Below are 16,319 nucleotides of genomic sequence, written 5' to 3' on the forward strand. Positions count from 1 at the left end.
ACTTTCATTTCCTGAACGTTTATTGACCTTGTTATGGTCAAGTTGTCATTTCATTTAAAACACATATACTAAAAAACGTACAACAATTTGTGAAAATCACAAAACATTTTCTAAAAGATTCACTCCGTGAGTGCATGTTTGGGTGATTGACCGAGTGCATCAGTGTGTGTATGGGTGTGTTAAGGAGTGTATGAGTGATTGAGTAAATGCACGTGTGCCTCATGAGTGAGTGTGTGAATGGTGTATGGGGCATTACCTGAGTGCATGACTTTGTATATGAGTTAGTATGTAAGTACATGAGTAGTGTTTGGGTGATTGACTGAGTGTATAAGTACATGTATCGGTGAGTATGTGAGTGCATGAGTGCATGTGTGGATGAGTGAGTGTCTCCATGAATGTCTCTATGGGTGAGTGAGTTGGTACATGAGTGCATGTGTGGGTGAATGAGTGAGTGCAAGAGTGAAGTATAGCTAACTGAGAAAGTGTATGAGTGTTTAAATGGGTGAGTGATTGAGTGCATGAGTGCATGTTTGGGCAAGTGAATGAGTGCTGTATGGGTGACTGCCTGAGGGCATGATTGCATGCATCGATAAGTGAGTGAATGCATGAGTGGTGTTTATCTGTCAGTGAATAAATATATGTGTGGTGCATGAGTGAGTGAATGGATGTATGAGTGGTATATGTGTGACTGAGTGAGTGGATGAGTATGTGTATGAGTGAGAGAATGAAGGTGTGAGTGGTGTATGGGTTGAGTGAATGAGTCTTGTATGAATGACTTCATGGATGTATGAGTGATTGAGTGAGTGCTAAATCTATGTGGGAATGATTGGTGTATGGGTCAGTGAGTGAGTGAGTGTGTCTGGATAATTGAGTGTGTAAGTGGTGTAAGTGAGATTGAGTGAATGTGTGCATGTATGAGTAAGTGAGTTAGTTTAAAACTCATGTATGGGGGACAGTGTGAGTGCATGAGTGGTGTATGGATGATTGACTGAGTGAATAAGTGTGTGTATGGATGTCTGGTTCTTTCAGTAGTGTATGGGTGGTTGAGTGCATGAGTAGTGTATGAGTGAATAAGTGAGTGTATGAGAAGTGTGTGGGTAGTGAATGAGTGAAAGAGTTTTGTACGGATGATTGACTTAGTGCATGAGTGTGTGCATGAGTGAGAAAGTGAGTGTATGATTGAAGTACAGGTTAGTAAATGTATGTATGAATGGTGTTGAGGTGAATGAATTAATGTGAGAGTGGTGTATGAGTAAGAGAGTGCATAAATGATGCATGGGTGATTGACTGTTTGCATAAGTGCATGTATGGCTAAGTGAGTAAGTGCATAAATGTATGGGTGTGTGAGTTACTGCATGAGTGTTACATGGTTACCGCCTCCCACCGTTCCTGTCAGAAGCCTCCAGAATCATCTGTGGCGTTCCCCAAGGATCTTCGCTCAGCCCCACGCTCTTCAAAGTTTACATGGCCCCCCTCGCCAACATCGCATGAACCCACCACATCAACACAGTTTCCTACACAGATGACAATCAGTTCATCCTCTCCCTGCAAAGAACAACCTCCACAACGGACTTCACGCCATCGCCAGCTGGATGGAATCAAGCCACCTCAAGTTAAACACAGACAAGACAGAAATCCTCATCTTTGGCACCAACCCCTCAATTTGGAATGACTCCTGGTGGCCCACCTCCCTAGGAACCACGCCCTCACCCACCACCCACGCACGCAACCTAGGCTTCATCTTCATCAGCAGGTCAATGCCATCTCCTCTTCCTGCTAAAACACTCTCCTCATGCTCTGCAAAATCTTCAAGTGTATTTCCATTGAAACCAGGAATACTGTCACCCATGCCCTGGTCAGCACCCGATTGGACTACGGAAACGCCCTATATGCAGGAATAACAACCAAACTCCTAACAAAGCTGCAAAGAATCCAGAACGCATCCACCTGCCTCATTTTGGACATCCCACGCCGCAAACACATTTCCCCCCACCTCAGAGACCTTCACTGGCTACCATTATCAAAGAGGATCACCTTCAAACTCCTCATCCACGCACACAAGGCCCTCTATGACACAGGCCCAGCCTACCTCAACGACAGACTCACCTTCTACACCCCCACCCGCAATCTTCGCTCCGCTAGCCTCGCCTTTGCCTCCATCCCCCACATCCGCTGCACCACCGCCGGAGGAAGATCCTTCTCTCACCTAGCCGCCAAGACCTGGAACTCCCTACCGCTCCACCTTCGCCAGACCCAAGACCTCTTGACATTCAGGAAATGCCTCAAGACATGGCTCTACGCAAGTAGCTCCTCCCCCCAGTGCCTTGAGACCCTAACGGGTGATTAGTGCGCTCTATAAATCCTTAATTGATTAATTGCCTGAGTGTATCAGTGTGTGTACAAGTGTGTGAGTGGCTGCATTAGTGGTGTGTGGCTGATTATCGGACTTCATGAGCGTGTGTATGAGTGAGGAAGTGAGTGCAAGTGTATATGTTTGTGTGAATGAACGGGTGGATGAAGGTGTGTATAGGTAAGTAAGTAAAAACATGAGTGCATGTATGGGGGAACGACTGAGTGCATGAGTGGTGTATGGGTGAGTAAAACAGTGTATGAGTGTGGGTATGGGTGAGTGAATAAATGCATCAGTTTATGTATGGGAAGTGAGAGAGTTCATGAGTGCTGTATGGGACACTGACGGAGTGCATCAGTCTGTGTATGGAGTAAAGATCCAGAACAACACGTCCGGAACCACACCTGCGTTGATCACACAAGCGGAACGCCGCTTGCCTGAACAACGCAGGCCTTTTTCTCTGCCTTAACCATGCATGTGCTGAACAACGCATATGCGTGGTTAAGGCAGAGAAAAAGGAAGATCCATCAGGAGAAGACGTGGTCAGGTAAGTGGGGCTGGGGCGGGGTTGGGGTAGTTGTTAGGGGTGGAGGGAATGAAGGGGTTGGGGTGGTTAGGTTATGTTATTTTTTTTAAGGGGTGGGGTGGGGGGTTGGAACTATGGTTTTTAGGGTGGGGTGGGAGGTCGGGTTATTTTGTTTTTGGGGCAGGGGTGGGGGGTCGGGGTAATTTTGTACTTGGGAGGTGCAGGGGGTTGGGTTTTTAGGGGTGAGGCTTGGGGTAATTTTGTATTTAGGGCAGGTAGGGGGATTGGGTTTTTAGGGGCGGGGTGAAGGGTCAGGGTAATTTTGTATTTGGGGATTTGAGGTAATTATGTTTTTAGGGCGGGTTGGGGGAGTGGGTTTTTAGGGGTGGGGTTGGGGTAATTTTGTATTTTGGTGGGTGGGGGAGTCGGGTTTTAGGGGTGGGGTGGGGAGTTGGGGTAATTTTGTATTTAGGGCAGGTGGGGGGTGAGTTATTAGGGGTTGGGGGTCTGGTAATTTTGTATTTAGGGCGGGCCGGGGTTTTAGGGGTGGGAGGTCGGGGTAATTTTGTATTTAGGGCAGGTGGTGAGTTTGAGTTTTTAGGGGCAGGGTGGGGGTTGGGGTTATTTTGTATTCAGGGCAGGTGGGAGGGCTTGGTTTTTACAGGCAGTGGTGGGGGTTGGGGTAATTTTGTATTCAGGGCAGGTGGGGGATCGAGGTAATTTTGTGTTTAGGGCGGGTGGGGGCAGGTTATTAGGGGTATAGGTGGGGGTCAGGGTAATTTTGTATTTAGGGTGGGGTGGGTTTTTAAGGGTTGGGGTTTGGGGTAATTTTGTATTTAGGGCGGGTGGGGTGTTGGGTATTTTTAGGGGCAGGGTCGGTGGTTGGGGTAATTTTGTATTCAGTGCAGGTGGGGGTCGGGTTTTTAGAGGTAGGGGGTCAGGGTAATTTTGTTTTTAGGGGTTGGGTTGTTTTATTTTTTGGGTTGGGAGTCGATTTTAGGGCTCAGGGTGGATGGGTTTATCAGGTAGTTTTTAAGGGTGGGGTACTTCTGTTTTTAGGGAGGGAGGGTGGCATGCGACAACTACGCATGTAGTTTCCACACACACCTTTACTAGGCATGCCTTTACAACTAAACGTCATTGTAAAGGCATACGTGGTAAAGGCATGTGTGGAAACAACGCAGTTGTTGTTCTGACAGCGTTGTTTAGGCATGTGTGGTTGCCGCATGCGTGGTTCCATCATACAACCATGTATGGGTGTGTGAGTGAGTATATGAGTGGTGTATGAGTGATTCAGTGAGTTCCAGCATAGTGTGTGAGTGAGTGACTGCATAAGTTGTATATGTGTGGGGGGCGTGGCCAAGATGGCGGCGAGTGTGGTCGCTTGAATCAGAGCTGCGCACGCAGCCTACAATTATCCTGCAATCCCTCTGTCCCCAGGCATTGAAAACCCCTGGACCCGCATGCCTTATGTTCAATAATATCCTGAGTCCCCGAAAATCTGACCCGACCGATGCAGCGGCTCGTTCGGGGCCCAGACGGAGATGAGGACGTGGACCCAGCATGGAGCAGAGTGGTCCGGCGATCGTAGCAGTTGATCCCTGCGTGCAGGTATGGAGGGATGCCACAGCGGTGGGCGGAGACGGCGGAGCGCTGCAGGTGCACCCCCGTAGGTGCCGACCCTTGTGAAGGCGCATGTTATAGGCGCCCAACCTGATGGCTGGTTTAAGACTCCAAGCGGAAAAAGGGCGCGATTGCTGGGCACGCGCATGGCGGCGCAGCCTGATTGCGATCCAGCTACGGATCAGGAAGGGGCCGCGGCGCGGGACAGACGAAGACCGGACTTTTTGTTCTGATCTGCTGCTCAAATACGTCGAACACCTGCGTGCTGAAGAAGGATCCGGCGGTGTGGGACAGGGGCCCCTGTCCCCGCTGGGGAGTGCGACTGGGCCGTCGGGCCTGAGATGAGGTATGGGGCCCGGCAAAAACAAGGAGCGCTAGCTATTTCTTACACGAAACATACACCGGTGTTCAGAGGGGAACTCAAACTACGCTGTGCCCTTTTGATAGAGTGACTTGGGGGAGCCCCAGGGCCTAGAAATCAAGCAATCTGTGAGTTAAGCACCACACCCACCAACGAAATCAGGTTCAATGACATTTCTTAATTTTGTGTAAAGCCCGGGAGCAATGCCGATTCTTTCCTAACAGAAAACACCCAGATACGTGCGCTGCAACGCGCAATCGTCAACTGCAAATATCCGGCACATATCTCTTGTAGAGCGCATCAAACTCCCACGCGCCTACCGACGGGCACACAACAAGTCTGGCCTAATTGTATATAAAGACTCTCCCCTGAAACCTTGAAATCAAGGCACTACACAAATGTCGGAACCATATAAACTGGCCACCTAAACCACAACGTAATACGAGGAGAGCTCAGGGGAGGCACCACGATGGTGAAACCGAAACCGCCGAGGGGCCAATTAGAGGCCAGACTCGGGGACCCGCTACAGATGGAGGGCTCAGATCCACTGCACAAAGTGACTGAAACGCTAGCTGCTCACACTTTACAAATCGACAAGGTACTGCAGGCGATATTAGAAACTAAAACATCCCTGGAAGGAAAAATAGACGCCATTACAGTGGAAGTCACTATACTGCGCACTGAACACCGGAAGGTAGCGGACAGAGTAACAACAGTTGAATCAACTCTAGAAACATCTCAAACCAAATATTGAGGTCATGAAAACCCAAATACAACAACAGAAATCTGAGATAATACAGCTCCAAAGACGAGCGGAGGAAGCGGAGGGCCGCTCTCGCCGTAATAACATTAGATTCCTGGGATTCCCGGAGCAAATCGAGCTCCCTAACGCAGAGTCATTTCTGGAGTGTTGGCTAAAAGATCACATACTGAAACAGGAGGCCTCCCCTTTCCTGACAGTGGAGCGGGCACACCGGATCCCGGGCGGACCCGCACGCCCAGGGGCCCCCCCTCACCCATTAATAGCCAGGCTATTGAATTACCATGACAGAGATCAAATCCTAAAGGGCTTTCGTGCGCTGGGTCCTGTTGAAACTGAAAACGTAAAAGTCACGGCCTACCCGGACTACACAGCGGAGGTCCAACGCAAACGCGTCACTTTCACTAAAGCAAAACAGGTACTACGTGACAAGAACTTTTCATACTCCCTCATGTACCCTGCTAGACTACGCGTAGTGGATGGCGACAAAACCCACGTCTTCCCGTCCTCAGAAGATGTTTGGACTTGGATCTACGCCAAGGGCTTCGCAGACCCCAGAGATGAACACACGGAGCAAAATGAATGGCTAACACCAAAGAAGCATAAGAAAAGGAAATCGAAATCCAGAACCGTATCACGTCCTACTGAAAAACAAGCAGCGGACTGGCAAGCTCAAGCGCTAAAGGACGTCAATAGGTTCTCGAACATTCGAATAGAGCACAACCGCAAATCTTGCACCACGGACTCGGACTTGATGGGGACCTTGCAGAGCCCACCCGCATCCCCTCTGATCTTGGGGCCCGCGTTCACACCGCGCACCGCAGACGACCTTTAAAAATAGCACATAAATGCAGTGATCAACCTACTCCGTAAGACATAAATGCTATGTGCCCGCGGCCTGCGCACTCTCCGGCCTACGCGGGCGCTCCCTGTCAACACCTGGGCAGACCTCACATCCCAGAATCGATCATCTCCCCCTTAACCTGCCTATGGGTGGAAGATGCACTGCCCTAATTCGTATCACACCAAGCAAATTGGAATCCCTCAGGAGACCATGTTGTGCCTGAACGGGAGATGACGTCATCCGATTAGGCCGGACCTTGCGGCTGCCTTGGACCATATACTACAGCAGCCCCCTAACCCAGATGGGTTCCCATATGGACACGAATCGGCTCAAAGCCACTCTTGCACCTGTTGTGCCTGGTTATTCACACTTCTTCCTTTTTCTTCCTTTCTTCCATACTCCTCTCACTCTTAACTCCTCGAGGTATGTGCTAGTCACCCTACACTCGAGGGCTGGTCCGAATCAGGGGGGTTGGGGGGTGATGGGCGGGGGGACGCAGCGAATTCTACCTAAAAACGCGCACCGCTCGCGGTACGTACACAAAACGCTTCAATGACATACAATATTGTAACCTGGAACGTAAGGGGCCTGGCTAATCCTACTAAAAGACACAGAGTACATGCCTATCTCAGACGCCACAAGGTGCATATAGCTATACTACAGGAGACCCATGCCACCACACAAGAATTAAAGGAAATTAATAAGAGCTGGCCGGGCACTGTCTATGGCACTAAAATATCAAAATATGCGAAGGGAGTACTGATTTGGATTGCCTCAGGGGTCCCTTACGCGGTCCAAAACACATATATAGACACAGATGGCAGATATGTCTGGATGGTAGACAATTAACCATAGCTGGTATGTATGCCCCAAATTCGGGACAAGGGGAATTCCTGAGGGCCACATCTGCACAGATCTCACAAGACCCGTCCATACCAATTATCTGGGGAGGAGATTTTAACAGCGTAATGGACATCTCTATGGACAGATCACACCTGCCAATGGTAAGTGCCCCTAGTAGGCGGGTATCTGAGATGCTAAGGTCCTGGATAACAGAACGGAGGCTACATGATGCGTGGAGAAGTCTTCATCCCATTGACAAAGAATACTCCTTTTATTCACTGGTACACAACCTCCACACACGGATTGATTTACTATTATGCTCGGCCACGATAACACACTTAATTCACAGCGCCAATAATTTGGCCAAAACCCTATGAGATCACTGCCCCCTAATCGTCACACTGAGATGGGGCACTCAGCTATCACGTACACCTACTTGGCGCTTACAACCGACCTTGTTGTGCGACCCGCCCTTCCGGGAACAACTAGCTGACACCATAGAGTCCTACTTCACAATCAATAACCAAACAGCCACAACACGCGCAATCGAGTGGGACGGACACAAGGAGGTAATTAGGGGCATGTGTATCGGGGCTGCAGGAGGTATTTGACATACTTTACTGTCAGAGCTACATGACACCGAGGAGAAATTACGTAAGGCGGAATGTGAAGCAGCTTTAAACAGTACTGCTAACAATAACACGATCACACTCAGAAAGCAATGGGGTGACATTGAAACCCGTTTACGAAAATTCGACTATCAACACTACACGGCGCGACTACACGCCGAGGGTGATCGATCAAGCCGCATGTTGGCCTGGTTAGCGAAAGGGACTCAGCGGCATACTCCTATAAACGCCATTCGCCTAGATACTGGTGTGATTGTGAATACACAATCAGAAATAAATGACGCATTCAAGCAGTATTATGCAAGGTTATATCAGGCAGAACCTCCCTCACTCGCAACACAATTAAAAGATTTTTTCAGGACCTCCCATGTAAATCATCTAACGACTGCACAAGCACTAGAGCTAGACAAAACCATAGAAAGTGACGAAATAAAGCAATCATTACAACAACTAGCCCACAATAAAGCCCCGGGGGGAGACGGACTACCGATCGAGTACTACCAGATTTTCTCATCACAAACGCTCACTCCGTATCTGGCTATGTTACAGGAGGCATATGAAACAGGTCCTTTCTCAGATTCACAACGTGAAGCAACGATTGTAGTCCTCCATAAAAAGGGTTGTGACCCACTAGACGTACGCTCTTACCAACCCCTGTCACTATTAAACACGGACTGCAAAATATTAGGTAAGGTACTGTCAAACCGACTTCTCCCAATAATCTCCTTCCTGATACACCCAGATCAATCCGGATTCATACCTGGACGCAGCACTTCTATTAACATCAGGAACCTATTGCGTTTGATAGCTGAAACTCCTGACACAGACTACTCCAGAGTGGCGGTCTCACTAGATGTTGAAAAAGCTTTTGACTCATTGGGTTGGCCATACTTGATGGAAACTCTGCAGTTAATGGGATTTGGTAAAGGGTTCACACGCTGGATATCTATCCTATATTCAGACCCCATAGCACGAGTTAAAACAGGCACCATCACCTTGGAAAAATTCAAGATCGGTAGAGGCACACGCCAGGGATGCCCCCTATCACCACTTTTGTTCGCACTCGCCATTGAACCCCTCGCGGCTCAATTGCGCAATGAAGCCACAAGATGGGGCATACCAGATGGCATGGAACACCGCATAGTCTCCTTATACGCAGACGATGCACTAATATACCTACGTAACCACTCCGAATCCCTGCCAAACCTGCTGCAGTTATTGAATTATTTTGGAGACATATCCGGCTTGCGCGTTAATTGGGCTAAATCATGTCTATTCCCCATGCGCTGACTACCCGACACACAGACCCACATATCCGCCGAGCATAACTTACAATGGACTTATAGCACTTTTAAATATCTAGGTGTGCACATATATCATGACGAATCTGACCTTAAGGAGGGCAACTTAGACCGGACGATTAGATCAATAAAAGGATTGTTGCCCTTCTGGTGTGCACTACCACTATCACCTATGGGCAGAGTGGCATTAATCAAAATGATTATACTCCCTCGACTACTATATTTTTTCGCTGCCCTACCATTATGGCTCCCCAGCACTTTTTTCGCACAGCTAAACAAGCTATAGATAGATTTGATATGGAGCACCAGACGCAGCCGTGTGGCCTTGGCTAAGATCTGTCTACCACTGGACAGAGGCGGGATGGGAGTACCACAATTCGAACTTTACTACGCAGCATCTCAACTGCACTGGATCCTAATTTGGCTACAAGATCCCACTCATTCTGAAAGCCACACTGTGGGCATACAACTGGGTGGCTTAAATACACTGGAATGGCTTATAGGGCGCGTGACCATTCCGCGTCATGGCAATATCCTGTTAAAAAGTCCAGCTGATCGGGTGTGGCGGCGCTACGTGAACAGGGGGTCTGGAAAACCACCATACTCACCCAAGATCCCATTACTCGCCATCCCAGGTATACACAAACTACATGGCCCTGTGTGTCTTACTGATTGGGCCACCAAAGGTCTCCGGTTAGTGGGAGAATTATTCGCAGAGGGCCAATTTATCTCCTATGAAGTACTTGCGACCACGTATACTCTGGGACAGGGCGGTTTTATTATGTACGGCGCACTGCAATCTTTAATACGTAACGCATGGGGGCACGGCAGCAGGGAACCACAGTCGTCACCTATTTTACACGAATTGCTCTTAGACACCGGCACACCAGCACGAATCTCATGGATCCACAACACACTATGGGCCAATCCAGAAGAAGTAGAGTTACAAGCCAAGAACAAATGGGAAAAAGCACTACACACACAATTTACAACATCAACATGGTCCATGGCTCTCACAACCACGCGCGAGGTATCGTGCAATGCCCGTTTCAGATATGCCCAGCTCAACTACCTACATCAGACATACCTGACTCCACACCGCATCCACCGCATGTACCCCCAAGCCAGTCCTGATTGCCCAAGATGTGGTAACACGGAAGCTGATTTCTTACACATGACCTGGAACTGCCCACCACTACTCCGCGTATGGCAAGACATCACACAACAAACCGCGACATGGCTGGGAATACCCCTAGCACCTACCCCTGAGTCCTGCCTATTGGGTATCCGACACAGTTGTAGCAAAGATAAACAAAAACATAGATGCGCAGATCTCGCATTTGTTATCCTCAAACGACTCATCGCCACGCAATGGAAGTCACCTAGCGCCCCAGACTCCCGCCACTGGATAACTGACGTACAGTGTTGGGTCAAGGCAGAAATACAGGTATTACATACATTACGCGACATAGGGGTGGTAATCAAGGGTGCCGACATATGGGATTCCTTCGCGGATCAACTACAGGAAAAAGACGATACACAACCTCCCTAGTCTACTGGAATAACAATCACCCGAGACATCACAACTAACATATTTCGCACGTGCAACCACTCAGATATGAACCCTAACTTGAACGCAGATGATAGTATACAAACACATGCACTAGATATACCGCTGCGAAGATACACCCACAGGGGTACACTCCTCCTATGACAAACATACCCTGCTCGAAATTAATAACTCACACCCTGTTTTCCTCTTATGCGTGCCCCTCCCACGGTAGCCTTAACCCCTCCATCGGATCACCAAACATTAGACCCACGGTCATTCATCAAGCAAACTATAATCTTCATACCCCCTACTATCTATTCTCATTTCCTACTCTGCTCCTATCTCTTATAAGTATTTCAGTTGTATTGTTTAAATGGATGCGTTTTTGTTTATGTCATAAATGCAATAAACAGATAAAAAATAATGAGTTGTATATGAGTGATTAACTGAGTTCATGAGTGTGTGTATGAGTAAATACATAAGTGTATATATAGTGTATGAGTGATTGAGTGTACAAGTAAATTTATACATTAGTAAATGAGTGTATGAATGCATGTGTTGGGGGCTGAGTGAGTGCTTTAGTGGTGTAGAAGTGATTGACTACATGTGTTCATCTAGAAATGGTAGAGTAACTGCATCAGTGTGGTTATGGGTAAGTGAGCGAACATATGTATGTGTGTGTTTGTGATGGAGCTAGTTCTCTTAGCGCAGTATGAGTTAGACAGTGACTGTATGAGTAGTGTATGGATGAGTTAATCAATGAATCAGTGATCTATGGATAATTTATTGACTGTATGATAGCATTTATCGGTGACTGAACATTTGTGTGACTGCTAGTTTGAGTAGCTCTATACCTCAATGAGTGGGGATGTGACTAACTCCATCAGTTAAATAACAAATAAGCAAAACAAACTAAAACAAAGGAATTGCAACAGCACTTTATGTTGAAAAACATCATGGATTGTATTTTTGACCTGTTTGTCTGTGCTACGAAAAGTATTTTGACATATATAATGCAGTTCAACTGTAGTCACTGTTGGAAACAAAAAAGACATAAACATATATTAGTATTTAATCGTCTTAGTTACATGTATATCACAATAGTCATTACTTATCCTGTAATATGATATTACACTCTAATATAAATACCATTTTGTTTGTTTTACTGTTCTCAGCTTTTATAGTTCTTCATCCTAGACAGTGGTTTGTATAAAGCATCATCTTTGAACAGTGAGGAAAAACAATCAATGGATTGTAAAAAAAAAAAACAAAGGTGCACAGTAGATCACTGCAAAAAAGTGTTACTATGCATTGCACTCACTACAATTCATTGATTAATTCCTTTTTTTCAGAGGTACTTTAGTAACCTAAACCTATCTATTTTAAAGAAATATTCTTATATATTATATCTTGTACAATATCAGAAATAAATGTGAAGTGTTCTTCACTTTTAGAGATTACTTAGAAAGCAGCATCCCCGGTAGGCCAAATGATGTGTAAACTGCTGAACATTCATTTTCAAAAACATCCACACAGCTCTAATTTCCTTTAATTGTGACATACAAGTTTGGTTGGAGAAACAAAAGGCATTTCTTAATTTCAACTTAAGGCTGCTGTAATTGGAGTATGACTCTTCAGATTCACATTTTAATTAGAGAGTAGTCTATTAAGTGCTTGTATTAATACCTCCCTGGAGCATTAAAAATACTACTGATTCTTGAAGATCTTTTTTTAAAACATTACCCTTAAAAGGCCGAATAATGTCAAAAAATGTGATGAAACACGTAGATGACACACCATACGCCACTTTTTTAAGCAGAATTCCTCCTTGGAACTTCGGTTGTACAAAGAGAAAATATGACTTTGGTTGCTTGAAAGGAAGTTTTGCTTTGTATTTTAGGTTGATGTCATTGCATCCTATCCATCCAGTTTCTCTTTTTAGATATACAGTGTAATGTTCCGAGGGTGTATTAACTCCTTTCGTGAAAGATGATAGCCAAAGTAGTAAAAGTTCTTCCTAAGAATGATATTCGTCCAGCTTTGAAATTCGTAATTTGAATGTCCAATTTAGAACCATCTGGTCTGCAACATTGTAGCATTACTTAAGGTTTTTTTCTGTTCTTTGTAAAAACATTGTGGAGATAAGGTCAGATCAGCAGTGTGGGCACATCATATTTTGATTAGCATTTCTGTACAAATTCTCAAAAGGCACAGTTTTAGAATAGGGTAACGTTAAAGAATGGAATTGCTGAGAATTGATTTGAGAGCTTGATGTAAAAGAACAGTGTTTGCAATAATGATTCCATTTGTAACTGAGTCCAAATAGATGATCAATATTTGCTTCTTCTTCTTCTAGGACTCCAAGCATGACCATGAATAATTCCTGTGCATCAGGCAGCAAATGAAATAGTGCAGAACACATGTAATTTTTGTTCCATTTGGTTTACTACATTGGGTAAATTGAACAGGATGTTGAGAATAACATTTGCATAGCATAGCATAGCAGTTGACATCTGAAGTGTTTTCCAACTGGCAACCTCCTATTTCACTCTTTTTCCAATTTTCTCTTCTTAGCAGTTTCTGTGTTGTGCTGTTGTCCTATCTTTTCTTGAGAGTCTGTAGACTGTTTTGTGCTTTTCTGCTTTGGACAAAGCATCAGTTCCTCATAAATATGGTACTGGTCCAAAGGAGGAGTGTAAAGACTTCTTAACATATTATACTTCTGTACACAGATTACATCAGCACTAACTTTGGTCTCATCAAAGTCAATTAATACAAGCAGGTCAAAGTTCTAATCTGTGACCATGCTACCAATGGTGCTCATTCTTTAAATACAGAACTTCCAATATTAACCAAAGCTGCATCTACACTTAAACCTTGCCATTACCGCATATGCTAAAGAGACAGGGAACTGTTGTTGTCAGATGTAAAAGTCTTTTACAAGCAAAAAGTGTACAACACACCAGCTAATCTTCTGAACATCATCTAACTGATCAAATTGTATAGCCAAATACTCTTATTTTGTCTCTATTTGGAAACTTAATGAAATCAATAACTTTACCCATTGCACCATTTACTAAGTCTTTCTCAACATTTAAATTGTGTCGTAAATTAACTCAACAGTTTTTACAGACACAGAAACACTTTTCTAATCCTGCTGTTTTTGATACAGATTTTTCCAAAGAATCCAATTTTGGTTCTAGTTTATCTGTCAGTAATATTGTGACTTCTTGATGTTCCATTTTATCAATAGCTGTAATTACCAAATGTTCTTGTTTCCCCGGTTGTAGTATTCTTTCATTAAAGTTTGAGCACTCTTGAAGTGTTGATAGTAAACAATCTATAGATTTCTCTTCTTCGATAAATTGAATATTAGTTCTGGTGCAGTTATGACAGACGAGAATATGTTTTGATTAGATGACATTCTAAAGCATGTTTCTCCTGTTTTGTAAGAACTCCTACTCTAATGTCTTTCAGTATCTGTCCATATTCCATATCAGATGCTTGACACATTTTTTTTTTACTAATTCTTTGTACTCAAAGTATAACCAAATGTTTACGTTGCAAATACTTCCTAGGTAATTTCTTGTTTCATTATGCAGAAAAGTTTAAAAAATTGGTTGTCCTAATACAGTGGTAAGTTGGAGTAGGTCACCAAAGACAAATAAATGTTTTCCTCCAAATAGTACATCATAGTTTCATCTTAAAATGTACTGCATTCTTAAGTATTTGAAAGCAAGCATTAAGTTCGATACCATGCTCACTTCATCAATGATGATGAGTCAGCTTTTTCAATACTCTTGAAACTTCATGAAAAGCATCACCAAATAACTTCTGATTTTCCACTTTATTGTCATTGTTAGAAATGGGATCTCTAGTTGACAGTCAGTTTGCACCCTGTCAGAGTAGGGTCCATCACTCTAGTCAGGGAAAGGGGGATACACATCTCAGATAACCCCTGATCACCCCCTTGGTAGCTTGACACAAGCAGGCAGGCTTATCTCATAGGCAATGTGTTAAGTATTTGTTCCAACAAACACAGTAACACAGTGAAAACACCACAAAAGGACTCCACACCAGTTTAGAAAAATAGCCAATGTTTATCCAAATCAAACAAGACCAAAACGACCAAATTCCAACATACACAAGCAAAGATATGACTTTTTAAAGTAAAAAGGCCCATATTTATACTTCTTTAGCGATGCATTTGTGCCGCTTTTTGACGCAAAAATGGCGCAAACTTACAAAATACAATTGTATTTTGTAAGTTTGCGCTGTTTTTGCGTCAAAAAGCGGCGCAAACGCGGCGCTAAAAAAGTATAAATAAGGGCCAATGAGTCTTAATTCATAGAAATCAATGAATGCATTGTTTTAGCACCTGGTATGCATGAAAAATAATGTCACACGGGCGAGCGTGCATCAGAAAAGCAAGCAATGCATTGATTCCTTACTTGAAAGTGAGGCCATGCGCCAATTCTTTCTCCGCCAGGCAAGCGATGCGTCAGTTTCTGGACCAGCAGCCTCGGGTCCATGTGGTGATGTTGAAGATTTTTATGCTCAGGGAAGATGTGTGAAAAATCCAGATGCACAGCAGTGATGAATCTGTGCTGAGTTGTCGATGCATCGATTTCACTGTTGCTGCATTGATTTTTCAGCCACTGTGCAGGTGCTGCATTGATTTTTCTGCCGCTCAGCTCTGGTGCATGGATTTGTACTCTGATTCTGCCAGATTCTCCTTCTAGGGGCCCAAGGACTGGATGTGGCACCACTTTACAAGTCAGAGGGTCTCATCAAGACAGCCTCAGTGCAGGCAGATGAAGTCTTGATGTCCCTGAGACTTCTTAACAGGGGGCAAGCTCAGTCCAGGCCTTTGGAGAAACTTCACAAGCAGGATACACAGTAAAGTTCAGTCTTTGTCCTCTTTAAGGCAGAAGCAGCAACTTCAGGCCAACCCAGCAAAGCACAGACAGTAAAGAGGTTCCTTCCTCCAGCTCTTCAGTTCTTCTCCTTGGCAGAGGTTCTTCTTGATCCAGAAGTGTTTTAAAATCTGGGGGTTTGGGTCCATTACTTATACTCTTGTCTGCCCTTCAAGTAGGCAATCTTCAAAGGAAAGTCTCTGTTGTTCAGAAGATCCTGCCGTTCCCAAGCCTGGCCCAGACACATACCAAGGGGTTGGAGGCTGCATTGTGTGAGGACAGGCACAGCCCTTTCAGGTGTAGGTGTCAGCTCCTCCCTCGCTACTGTAGCCCAGGAAGACTCATCAGAATATGCAGGACACACCTCAGATCACTTTGTGTCACTGTCTAGTGTGAATTCTCAAACAGCCCAACTATCAGTCTGACCCAGATGTGGGCTCTACAGGCAGAGAGAGGCATAGAATGGTTCAGCAAGACAATATCCACTTTCTGAAAGTGCCATTTTCAAACAGAAAATCTAAAAAACAACTCTACCAAAGACGTATTTTTAAATTGTGAGTTCAGAGGCCCTAAACACCATATCTCTATCTGCTCCCATTGAGAATATGTACTTA

Source organism: Pleurodeles waltl, chromosome 7 (assembly GCF_031143425.1).
Source record: "Pleurodeles waltl isolate 20211129_DDA chromosome 7, aPleWal1.hap1.20221129, whole genome shotgun sequence".
Taxonomy (NCBI): Eukaryota; Metazoa; Chordata; class Amphibia; order Caudata; family Salamandridae; genus Pleurodeles; species Pleurodeles waltl.